General features: G+C 40.9%; 1 protein-coding gene across 7 annotated transcripts in view; it reads right to left on the bottom strand.

The window, feature by feature from the left end:
• Positions 1-12,695, bottom strand: part of CELF1 (CUGBP Elav-like family member 1) — an 87,804-nt gene that overhangs the window by 55,635 nt on the left and 19,474 nt on the right. The window lies entirely within an intron of this gene.

Consider the following 12,695-nt stretch of genomic DNA (forward strand, 5'->3'; position numbering starts at 1 on the left):
ACTAGATAAGACATATTTCTATGGAAATGATTTCTGGGACTGTTAGGTTATATGCCAAAAAGTACAAAAATTACTTTTGCTTCAGCCAGTCAGAGACTATGTTCAGGCTAGCCCTAGGGCAAATTCTAAATATCTTTAATACTATCACTTTTTTTAAAAAGTTACTTCAATTATTGTGCTTTCATTACTCTCAAATTGTGCTCCTAAAAGCACTCTGACCTTTAAACACGCATTTATATGATCTGTCACCTCCTTCAAATCACTCCTTAAAAAAAAAAAATCATTGTTCCACAAAATTAAACTTGTCAGTGTTTTGATTTCATTTTTATGAAAACAAGCTCTTTAGCCCTAGCCAGTTTGGCTCAGTGGGTAGAGCGCCGGCCAGCGAACCAAAGGATCCTGGGTTCAATTCCAGTCAAGGGCACATACCTCGGTTGCAGGCTCCTCCCCAGTCTAGGTCCTGGTCGGGGCTTGTGCAGGAGGCAACCAATCAATGTGTTTCTTTCACATAGATATTTCTGTCTTTCCCTTTCTCTTTCACTCTCTCTAAAAATCAATGGAAAAATATCCTCAGGTGAGGATTTAAAAAAATAGCTCTTTATAAAATGGGAGCTCTAGCAATCAAAAACACATGCAGAGAACATCCACTATAAACCCAGAGCTAGTCAGTACAAAAAAAGGCCCGATCCCTGTCTTTAATGAATTTGTAAGTCTTATTCAGAAGACATAACTTACACCACAAACAAAAAACACTGCATAGCATATATCCAAGAAAAGCATATCTGCCATCAATTTGAGAGAGAGACTAAAAAATATCTCAGGAGAACTGGTTCTTATTTCCTATCTAAATCACACATTTGTGCTATTCAATCATACTGTCTAAGATAGAATATCATTTTTGCTACCCTCCAATGAAATTAGCCAGCCTATCATAATTCTCCCATCATCATTTCTCTGAACAGACCTCCCTGTTATCCTATTCACACAGATCTAGTTAACGGGTTGGGCAAAACTTGCCAGTGCTCCTTCATGCTTCTGCTATGAGGGCTTCTCTTGAGAATGTGTAGTGCAGGGAACAAGAGTTAAGGAAGCTAAAATTCTGCTTTAGTATCTTCAGTAATAGTCTGGCACTAGCAGAGATAAACTAGTAATTTCAGGGATGCTCATGGACTTGTTATTTGCCTTGCAGCTCTTTATCATCAATAAATGAATTTGTTGACAGTGACCTGCAAAACCAAAGTCATATAGTCATTTTCATAAGGAAATTCTAAAACAAAACTGGGTTAGACTGATTCATGATTCAATAATACTATCTAATAAAAGGTAATATGCAAATTAACCATCGCTCCATCACAAAGATGGCGGCTGCCCAGTCCTCTCAGCCCTGCCAGAGTCTCCCAGTCCAGTGGGGGAGGGGTGGCTGCTGAGAGCGGGCAGCATGAGCGAACTGGGGGAATGCTTGCCTTGTCACTGTGGCGACAAGGCAAGCGGTCCACCCCAGCCGCAGAGGGCCTCTGGGCAGCAGGCACGAAGCAGCCAGGGTGGGGGGGACACTTACATCATTGAAGGCTGGGCTGAGGAGGACCCCGCCCCCCCCCGCACAAATTTCGTGCACCAGGCCTCTAGTCCTAAATAATATTCCAAATGTTACAATAAATGTATACTGTCAGACTACAATATACCCTACCAGTCAGATTCTAGTCACACTGCTTTCTAATCCCAGTTTTGCCAATTACTAGCCAGGTAACTTTGGGTAAGTTGTTTAACTTCTTCATACTTGTTTCCTCATCTGTAAAGTGGTTACAGTTATAGATCTGCCTTACAGGACATTTATTAGAATTAAAGGATTTACATAGCATTTAGACAGTACCTGGCACATGAAAGTTCAATAAATATGTCCTATCATTATTATTCCAGGTACTAAGGTTGGTGCTTATGGTGAGACAGGATGAGTCCCAAAAAGTTTTATTCTTTGACAAGATGATTAATAAAGATATTATGTCCTTCTTGGCAACTCTTAGTACCCATCTGGCATGGCTCCAGTCAATCTATGAACCAGGAGGTCACGGTTTGATTCCCAGTCAGGGCACATGCCCAGGTTGCAGGCTCAATCTCCAGTGTGGTGCGTGTAGGAGGCAGCCCATCAATGATTCTCTCTCATCATTGATACTTCTCTCTCTCTCTCTCTTCCTCCTCCCTCCCTCCCTCCCGCCCGCTCCCTCCCTAAAAATCAATAAAAATATACATATTTTAAAAAAATAAAATAAAAGGAAACGTGGAATAGAGATGTGCTAGCTACAGTGTCCTTTACCGAGGTTGAGCTATAATATCAAAGAGTTGTCACTGAGTTTAATCTCCAATGACATCCCCTACAAAGAGTATATAGTGATTCATGGCAAAAATGGGAAAACATTAGTAGGATGGTAAAATGAGATGGGTACCAAGAGTTGCCAAGAAGGGGAAGATGAAGCCTATTTAATACCACACTCAACAGAAAGTCATTTAATACACAGGACCCAGGAGAGACTCAGCACCAGGTCCTAGGCCCTAAACAAACACATACATCCAAGGGGCAAAATTGATTCCTAAGTGATTCAGAGTCAGAATACATCAGCAAAATAGCAGGGAACTCTGCAACCATACCACACAGCCATAGGAAGGAGCTGCCTCAGTGAACATGTTTCTCTAACATTTGAAGTCCTTTTCTCTCCTCACCCACCACAGTTACAAATATGTGCAGAGAACTTCTCATCCCTACTCAGCTGACAAATTCTATTCCCAAGTCTGTATGCTTATGACTCATGGGGGGTGGGGGAGGGGAGTAAAGTATAAAACAAACTTGAATTTAGACTTAAGTTGACTAAGAGTGAGGAATTCATTTCTATCTAATCAGAATATCTCATAACAAATCAAGAAAGTAGCCTTTAAAAATATAGTAACAAACTCAAGACGGTTTGGACATAGCCTGAAATCTGTCTACATGTCACGTCCCCTACTATTCCTTAAATAGACATGACACCAAAACACACTGCAAACCCTCTGTGTAAGGCCCAACGTTACAAAGCACTCTGCATCAGTACAAACAAAGCACAGGCCAAAGCAACAGGGTGTTTCCCACAGTTTCTGTCCCAGCAAATGGCCAAGTTAAGAGGCTTCAGCCCCTACTACACAAAATCATTCCTTAAGGGTGCAGAGGTGTCTCAGCCTTTGCTGCTCAAACCTACATCAGGAAATTTGTATGCTAGGAAAGGAATTCATTTCCATCCCCGGAGAACTGACCTTTGTGATAAGTAGGGAAAAAAAAAAAAGGAAAAAATACCACACACACTATTTTAATGAGATAAGTTTCTAAGAGAGAACCCAAAGACCATTTCTGACATTGTATTTTACCAACTTGGCATCCTCTCTCTAAAACATATTTTGTTAAATAATACAAATCTTGCCTCCTCACCCCATCCCAGAAATTCTGAAACATTCTCTATAATTTATAATTGCCAAAACAAAACAAAGCCAAACAAGTCACCTCTTTAACTTGAAAATCTGAGTCCTCCACAGAAATGTACACAGACAGACAGATGGACGCATGCAAGAACACAGACTTCGAGCCCTGGCTGAGCCCTGAGCAGGCCTGAGCCGGTATGGGTGCACAGGGCAGCCACACAGGCCTAGCTCGTGGGCTGCGCCTGCTGTTGCTGTACAAATATAGAAACCTGAAAAGTGGAACAGGAGCTTTAGCAGAACAGATTTTGCTCCGTGCTCAGAGAGGGAGGAGCAGAAGACCAGAACAGCTTTACCCATACATGGTTGCTGAAAGGGGGCATTAGTGAAAGCCCAATTATCTCACACACATGCACTCTGTTCACATGCTCCAGACAAAAAAACAGAACCATGCAGGCTGGTACTTGAAGGAAGGTTTGAGAGACTGTATTTCAATCAAGGAACTTCCCAATAATTTCAGTCACTTACACCAAGAATCCCTCAGGCCAGGGAAACAGAAAAGACATCGTAAAAACTTTACTGGGTCAGATTCTTACCAGCTCAGCAGTATACGTGAGGATTAATTTATCATTTAAAATCTGAAATTTAACACAAAGAAAAGTTACTGCTTTTTCCCATATTTGTGAATGAGCTTAATCTTTACGGACCGCTTACTGTTTTCAGAAAGAAGGTCTCACTCCAATTTTCAGACTATATATTGGGGTCTCTTTTTTCTGGTAAGAAGAAGTTAAAATAATTTCTGATATAATGTAATATTAATAATGTATTTCCCAGGATGAGGGTTTATAAAATGTACTTATATTCCCAAAATTACGTTGCTTGGAACAATTCATTCAGATTTATCTCAGTGTGAAATATATGAAAAGCCTAATTTCTGATCAGAGTGAACGCTCCAAAGATAAACACATGGCTTTGCCCTGGTCAGTGTGGCTCAGTTGGTTGAGTATAATCCCACTGCATGTTCGATTCCTAGATTACAGAGTACATGTCCAGATTCTGAGCTTGATCCCCAGTAGGGGGCGTGCAGGAGCTAGCCAACTGATGTTTCTCTCTCTCCTGCCCTCTTCCTTCCTCTCTCTAAAAATCAACTAAAAAATAATAATTTTTTTTTAATGCACGGCTGAGCCCTAGCCAGTTTGGCTCAGTGGCTAGAGTGTCGGCCTGTGGACTGAAGGGTCCCGGTTTGATTCCAGTCAAAGGCACGTGCCCAGGTTGCAGGCTCGGTCCCCAGTAGGGGGCATGCAGAAGGCAGCCGATCAATGATTTTCTCTCATCATTGATGTTTCTATTTCTCTCCCTCTCCCTTCCTCTCCCTGAAATCTATACTAATAAAAGGGTAATATGCTAATTAAAGCGGATGTCCATCCATACAAAGCCACAGCGGCTGTGAGGGCCTACGGCAGGCCCTGCGCGGGATAGGCGGGCCGCAGCTCAGGCTGCTGCGGCGGCGACAAGCAGGCAGTAGCAGCAGCTGCAGCAGGGTGATGGGGGCTGCGCCTTCCCCTGATTGGCCAGGGTGCCTCCTGCAGAGGGAGGCCAGACTGTGGCTTAGGTAGGGGCAAGGCAGAGGCAGTTAGGGGCGATCAGGCCAGGAGGGGTCAAGGTAGGGGCTACCAGGCCCGCAGGCAGGCGAGCGGTTAGGAGCCAGCAGTCCTGGATTGCAAGAGGGATGTCCAACAGTCAGACATCCCCCAAGGGGTTCCAGATTGGAGAGGGTGCAGGCCAGGCTGAGGGACCCCCCCGCCCCCAGGCATTAATTTCGTGCACTGGGCCTCTAGTCAAATATTAAAAAAAAGAAAACACACAGCTGAATGGATCAAATGATTCTGTGCTTTAGCTCTTAATGAATAAACCAAGTACTTCACACTATCTATATATTTATCTATTCAGTATTATATGGGCTATAGAATAAATATACACCATACTATCAATTAACCCCAATACTTATTAGTATAACCTAGTTCTTGGATAAGATAACAAGAAATAATGGCTGATAGTATATGACTAGAACTAAAACGTAGAGTACAAACTATAAATGCTATGCAAACAGAAAGACTGAGGACAGACAGGCCTACACACTCCAGGGGTTCTACCGACCAGCACACTCACTAAGGGAACCTACAGTTATCTTAAACTAGAGGCCCAGTGCACAAAATTCGTGCACGGATAGGGTCCCTAGGCCTGGTCGGCAATCAGGGCCAATTGGAGCCTTCTGGCTGCCAGCCGGGAGCCTTCCTTCATTCCGCGCTGCCCCCTGGTGGTCAGCACATGTCATAGCAAGTGACCATCATAGCGAGCAATCGAACTCCCAAGGGGACAATTTGCATATTAGGCTTTTATATATATAGAGATGTGAGGATATAGGATTTGGACTATATGATTTCTAAGGTCCCTCCATTCCTGAAATTTCTTTAGCACAGCGGTTCTCAACCTGTGGGTCGCGACCCCTTTGGTGGTCGAATGACCTTTTCACAGGCGTCATCGCCTAAGACCATCCTGCATATCAGATATTTACATTACGATTCATAACAGTAGCAACATTACAGTTATGAAGTAGCAATGAAAATAATTTTATGGTTGGGTCACAACATGAGGAACTGTATTTAAAGGGCCAGAAGGTTGAGAACCACTGCATTTAGCACATAATTTAAAAATGTAAAGTAACTTAAACCTAAAATATTTCACAGTAGTATGAAATTATTATCACACTGTTCATGGAGGCAAAACTAGTTTTTTTCCCCAACCAAAGAGAAAACGTAGTCTAAAGAAAGATACAAATACACTCAGCATCCACTCTAACATCTCTAACTTTCAGGAAAATATTCTTCCATCTCAGAAATCTCTCCCTAGTACCACTATTTAGAGAAAAACAAGTACCTGCCATGGAGAAACAAAATGGAGGAACTAAAAAATGTTGATGCTGATGTACTCTGAGATCCTCAATTACAAAACACTGCTAAGTCATCCAGTCATGAAGTGAGCTCCAGAGAAAAGAGCACTGCCCAGCTCCTTTCCATCACTGAGTTGTCTGAAGTATATGTGTACACAATCCCAAGTTTATGGGGCATAAATACACAAATATACTAGGTAGCCCCCCAACAACACACTTTCCCTAAAACTTAAAGAAAATCCTTAAGATTTTATTGATCCACCATAATTACTTACTTTAATACATTTTATTAGCAAATTAAACATTTGAAATTTTCTCTTTGCCCCTTATAGGTAATATAGCGGTAATGAACAAAAGATGCTCAATGATAGCACATACCTAGATCTCCTAGTGCAAGGCAGAGCCCCATTCATACCGTTTGATATACTGAAAAGAACACAGCAGGATTCCTACAATAGTGGCACTTTCATGTCCCAGAAAACACAGGTATACAAGTGCTCAACATTTTATTAAAAACCTCTTAACTGTGTATAGCGACTTATATACTTTAATTTTTCCGAGCAGCCGTTACAGCAACTTTGATTCTTCAAAGAGTAGCTTAATGTGAATTGATATGCTATTTTGGTGAGTTAAGATCACAGCTTTAATTACCTGTTATGAACTTTATTAAGGTTACTTAAGTGGCCCAGATGGTGTTGCTCAGTGGTTGAGTGTCGACCCCGTGCTAATAAGAAGTCAACAATTGGATTCCCAATCAGGGCACATGTCCAGGTTTGTGGGCTTGCAGGAGGCAGCCGATCAATGTTGATATTTCTCTCTCATCACTGTTTCTGACTCTCCCTTTCTCTGAAATCAATAAAAACATTTAAAAAAATAATAATAATGTATTCCAGTATTGGCCAGTGTGTTAAGTGGTTAGTATCTGCCCGAGCACCAAGGGGTTGAGGGTTTGATTCCCAGTCAAGGGCATGTACCTGGGTTGCAGGTTCAATCCCCAGCCCTGGTCAGGGCCCATGTGGGAGGCAACCGATATATTTCTCTCTCTCGCATTGATGTTTCTCTATCTATCTATCTATCTCTCCCCCCCCTTCCCTGCCTCCCTTCCACTCACTCTAAAAATCAACAGAAAAAATATCTTCCAGTGGGGATTAACAAAAAATAAAATAAAAAATAATGTATTCTGATTCAAACTAAACCTAATTTTTTTTTGTTTTTTAAATATATATATTTTTTAAATATATTTTTATTGATTTCAGAGAAAGGGAGAGGGAAAGATAGAAACATCAATGCTGAGAGAGAATCATTGATCAGCTGCCTCCTGCATGCCTCCCACTGGGGATCAAGCCTACAACCTGGGCCTTCACCCTAAATTGGAATCAAACCATGACCTCCTGATACATAGGTTGATGCTCAACCACTGAGCCATGCCAGCTGGGCTAACCTGAATTGTTTTTAGATGACAAACATCACAATGCTTTTTTCAAAAAAGTTTTGAGCCCTGGCCAGTTTGGCTCAGTGGATGGAGCATTGGCCTGCAGACTGAGGGGTCCCAGGTTCAATTCCCATCAGGGTCATGTGCCTTGGTTGTGGTCACATCCCCAGTGGGAAGTGTGCAGGAGGCAGCTGATCGGTGTTTCTCTCTCATCGATGTTTCTAGCTCTCTATCTCTCTCCCTTCCTCTCTGTAAAAAGTCAATAAAACATATTTAAGAAAAAGTTTTGAAGCCATTTTACCACCACTACAAGCTCTTCTCAGGGGGCTTACAGGAAAGAATAATTCCTTAGATGTGCTTAGAGATAATCCACTAGATCAGTGATTCCCAAAGTGGGCGCTACCGCCCCCCCCGGTGGGCGCTGCAGCGATCCAGGGGGGCGGTGATGGCCACAGGTGCATTTGGGGGCGATGAGTAACTGCTATTAAAATTTTTAAAAAATTAGCCAAGACCGGTTTGGCTCAGTGGATAGAGCGTCGGCCTGCGGACTGAAGGGTCCCGGGTTCGATTCCGGTGAAGGGCATGTACCTGGGTTGCGGGCACATCCCCCGTGGGAGATGTGCAGGAGGCAGCTAGTCGATATTTCTCTCCCATCGATGTTTCTAACTATCTCTCTCCCTTCCTCTCTGTAAAAAATCAATAAAATATATTTTTTTAAAAAAATTAATTTCCAGGGGCTGAGTAATATTTTTTCTGGAAAGGGGGCGGTAGGCCAAATAAGTTTGGGAACCACTGCACTAGATAATCCCTCTCTTTCCAGGTGCACTTTTTTGTTAAATTTACAGCTTCCAGTTTCCTAATTCTAATCCTATCATGTAGCAAAGAGAGTAACAGGAGACAGGTACACAGGGGAAAAAAACTAGAGCATGGAAGATAAGAATGAAGAAGACTGATAATAGACAAAGAAGCTACCCATCCAGATAGCAAGAGGGGATGTATAAAAATGGCCACTGCCTAATCTCAATTTGTAAAAAGTACATTAGATAACAAAAAAACGAGCTTTCCTCTAGGACAGCAGTTGCCAACCCGTGGTCCACAGACCACTGGTGGTACACGAGGTCCAAAAGGTTGGTGACCACTGCTCTAGGAAACAAAAAGGAAAAAAAGTGTCTGCTACTGAACCATTTAAGCCTAAAACTTTTAGGTTCTCATGGCAACCTAAGTCATCACACTGCACATACTGTATATAAAGCACCTATTTAGAGGCTTAACTAGTAAACTCAAAATGTGACATATGTGCAATGTGGGCGACAACATTATTCTGGGAACTTTAACTTTAAAATCTTCCAACTTTTATTTTGCCGCCCCAAAGATGATATAATAGTCAACTATACAGAAGGTACAGGCTCAAGGAAGAAGAGATACAAAGAACATAAATAGAAACAGAGATGAAAGACAAGAAAATCCAGGCTATCAGAAAAAGTTTCTGAACACAGCTCTCCCCCACTGTGAATCAACTTGTAAATGGAGGCTTAAAAAAACAAGATTGCTAGTGAGGACATATATCAAGATAGCATTTGGAATACTCTTCAACAAGGGCCCAGTCAAAAGAGTAAGACCACAGATCAGACCATTTGGTAAATGTGGCACTGACTGCAAGGCAGTCTGAAGAGGTTGATGTTCTTTTTTTTTTTTTTTTTCTAGGAGCTCATGGAATATAGCTGTTTAGAATCAAGAAGCAATATCAGAGCCAAAAGGATGGCTGTGGGTCATGGGAGTTGGGGAGGAGGGAAGCAGATTTTAAGAAAAAAGGTTTGAAGATGAACATGGATTAGAAAACCTATTCGAAGAAATAATATCAGAAAACTTCCCTGAGGTGGGGAAGAAAAAAGTCACACAAGCCCAGAGAGTCCCAAACAAGGTGAACCCGAAAAGACCCACACCAAGACACATCATAATTACCATGGCAAATGTTCAGGACAAAGAGAGAATCTTACAGGCTGCAAGAGAGAGACGGAAAGTTACATACAAGGGATCTCCCATTAGATTATCAAATGATTTCTCAACAGAAACACATCAGGCCAGAAAAGAATGGACGGAAATCTACAAAGTGATGCAAAGCAAAGGACTGAATCCAAGAATATTCTATCCAGCAAGGCTATCATTCAAAATTGAAGGGGAAATAAGAAGCTTCACAGACAAAAAAAAGGCTAAGGGAGTTCATCACCACCAAGCCAGCCATGCAAGAAATGCTAAAGGGACTGGTGTAAAAAGAAGAAATAACAAGCTCAGAAAGAAAACAGCCACACACAAAAAAGAAATGGCTACAAACAAGTACCTTTCAATAATAACTTTAAATGTAAACGGACTAAATGCTCCAACCAAAAGACATCGAGTGGCTGAATGGATAAAAAAAACATGACCCATACATCTGCTGTCTACAAGAGACCCACCTCATTAGAAGAGACTCACACAGACTGAAAGTGAAGGGATGGAAAAATATCTTTCACACAAATGGAAAGGAAAAGAAAGCTGGGGTAGCAATACTTATATCGGACAAAATACATCTCAAAGTGAAGGCCATAATCAGAGATAAGGAAGGCCACTTCATAATACTAAAGGGATCAATACAACAAGAAGATATAACCCTGGTAAACATATATGCACCCAATGCAGGAGCATCCAAATTCATAAAAAAACTCCTGGAAGATATCAAAGGAGAGATCGACAACAATATAATCATAGTAGGGGACTTTAATACACCACTGACATCACTGGATAAGTCCGCTAGACAAACAATCAGCAAAGAAACAGCAATCCTAAATGACTCACTAGATCAGATGGACTTAATTGACATCTTCAGAACACTTCACCCCACAGCTGCGGAATATACATTCCTCTCAGGTGCTCATGGGACATATTCAAAAATAGACCACATATTGGGTCACAAGCAAAGTCTCCACAAATTCAAGAAGATTCAAATCATAAAAAGCTTCTTCTCAGACCACAATGGCATAATGTTAGAAATAAACTACAATAAAAACAACCCAAAATACTCAAACACTTGGAAGCTGAATAGCATGTTAATAAATATTGATTGGGTTACCAATGACATCAAAGAAGAAATTAAAAACATCCTGGACACTAATGACAATGAAAACACAACAATCCAAAACCTATGGGACACAATGAAAGCAGTCCTGAGAAGGAAGTTTATAGCTCTGCAGGCCTATCTCAAAAAACAAGAAAAAATGGTAGTAAATCATCTAACTCTTCAACTCAAAGAATTAAAAGAGAGCAACAAGAAAACCCCAGAGTGAGCAGAAGGAAGGAGATAATAAAGATTAGAGCAGAAATCAATGACATAGAGACCAAAAAAACAATACAGAAAATCAATGAAATCAAGAGCTGGTTCTTTGAAAGGATAAACAAGATTGACAAACCTCTAGCCAGGCTCACCAAGAAGCAAAGAGAGAGGTCCCAAATAAACCAAATCAGAAACGATAGAGGCGAAATAACAACAGACCCCAGAGAAATACAAATGATTGTTAAACAATACTACGGACAACTCTACTCCAACAAACTAGACAACCTGGAGGAAATGGACAAATTCCTAGAAAAATACAACATTCCAAAACTCAATCAGGAAGAATCTAAAAATCTCAATAGGCCAATAACTATGGAAGAAATTGAAGCAGTCATCAAAAAGCTCCCAGTAAACAAAAGCCCAGGACCAGAGGGCTTCTCAGGGGAGTTTTACCAAACTTTCAAGGAAGAACTAAAACCTATCCTCCTCAGACTACTACAAAAAATTCAAAAGGAAGGAACACTTCCAAGCTCATTCTATGAAGCCAGCATCACCCTAATACCAAAACCAGGTAAAGACAACACAATGAAAGAGAATTACAGGCCAATATCCCTCATGAACATAGATGCCAAAATCTTCAACAAAATCTTAGCAAATCGGATCCAACAGTACATCAGAAGGATCATACACCATGACCAAGTAGGATTTATCCCAGGAATGCAAGGATGGTACAACATCCGTAAATCAATAAACGTAATACATCACATAATCAAATTGAAAGAAAAAAACCACATGGTCATATCAATTGATGCAGAAAAAGCATTCGACAAAATCCAACACCCATTTTTGATAAAAACTCTCAGCAAGGTGGGAATAGAAGGATCATACCTCAACATAATAAAAGCCATATATGACAGGCCCACAGCCAACATCATACTCAATGGACAAAAACTAACACCATTTCCCCTAAGAACAGGAACAAGACAGGGATGCCCACTCTCACCACTCCTGTTCAACATAGTCCAGGAAGTATTAGCCATTGCAATTAGACAAGAAGAAATAAAAGGCATCCAAATTGGAAAAGAGGAAGTAAAACTGTCCTTATTTGCAGACGACATGATATCATACATACAAAACCCTAGAGACTCCATCAAAAAACTACTAGACTTAATACATGAATTTGGCAATGTAGCAGGATACAAAATTAACCCCAAGAAATCTGAGGCATTTCTATACACCAATAGTGAACTTTCAGAAAGAGAGATTATAAAAACAATCCCATTTACCATCGCACCAAAAAAATTAAGATACCTAGGAATAAACTTAACTAAAGAGGTAAAAGACCTCTACTCAGAAAACTACAGGACGTTGAAAAAAGAGATAGAGGAAGACATAAAGAGATGGAAGAACATACCATGTTCTTGGATTGGTAGAATCAACATCATCAAAATGTCCATACTACCCAAAGCAATCTATAAATTCAACGCACTTCCCATTAAAATACCAATGGCCTACTTCAAAGATCTAGAACGAACTCTCCAAAAATTCATCTGGAATAAAAAAAGACC

Source organism: Myotis yumanensis, unplaced genomic scaffold (assembly GCF_028538775.1).
Source record: "Myotis yumanensis isolate MYYU_CA2020_CCGP unplaced genomic scaffold, mMyoYum1.0.hap1 SCAF_10, whole genome shotgun sequence".
NCBI classification, from domain to species: Eukaryota; Metazoa; Chordata; class Mammalia; order Chiroptera; family Vespertilionidae; genus Myotis; species Myotis yumanensis.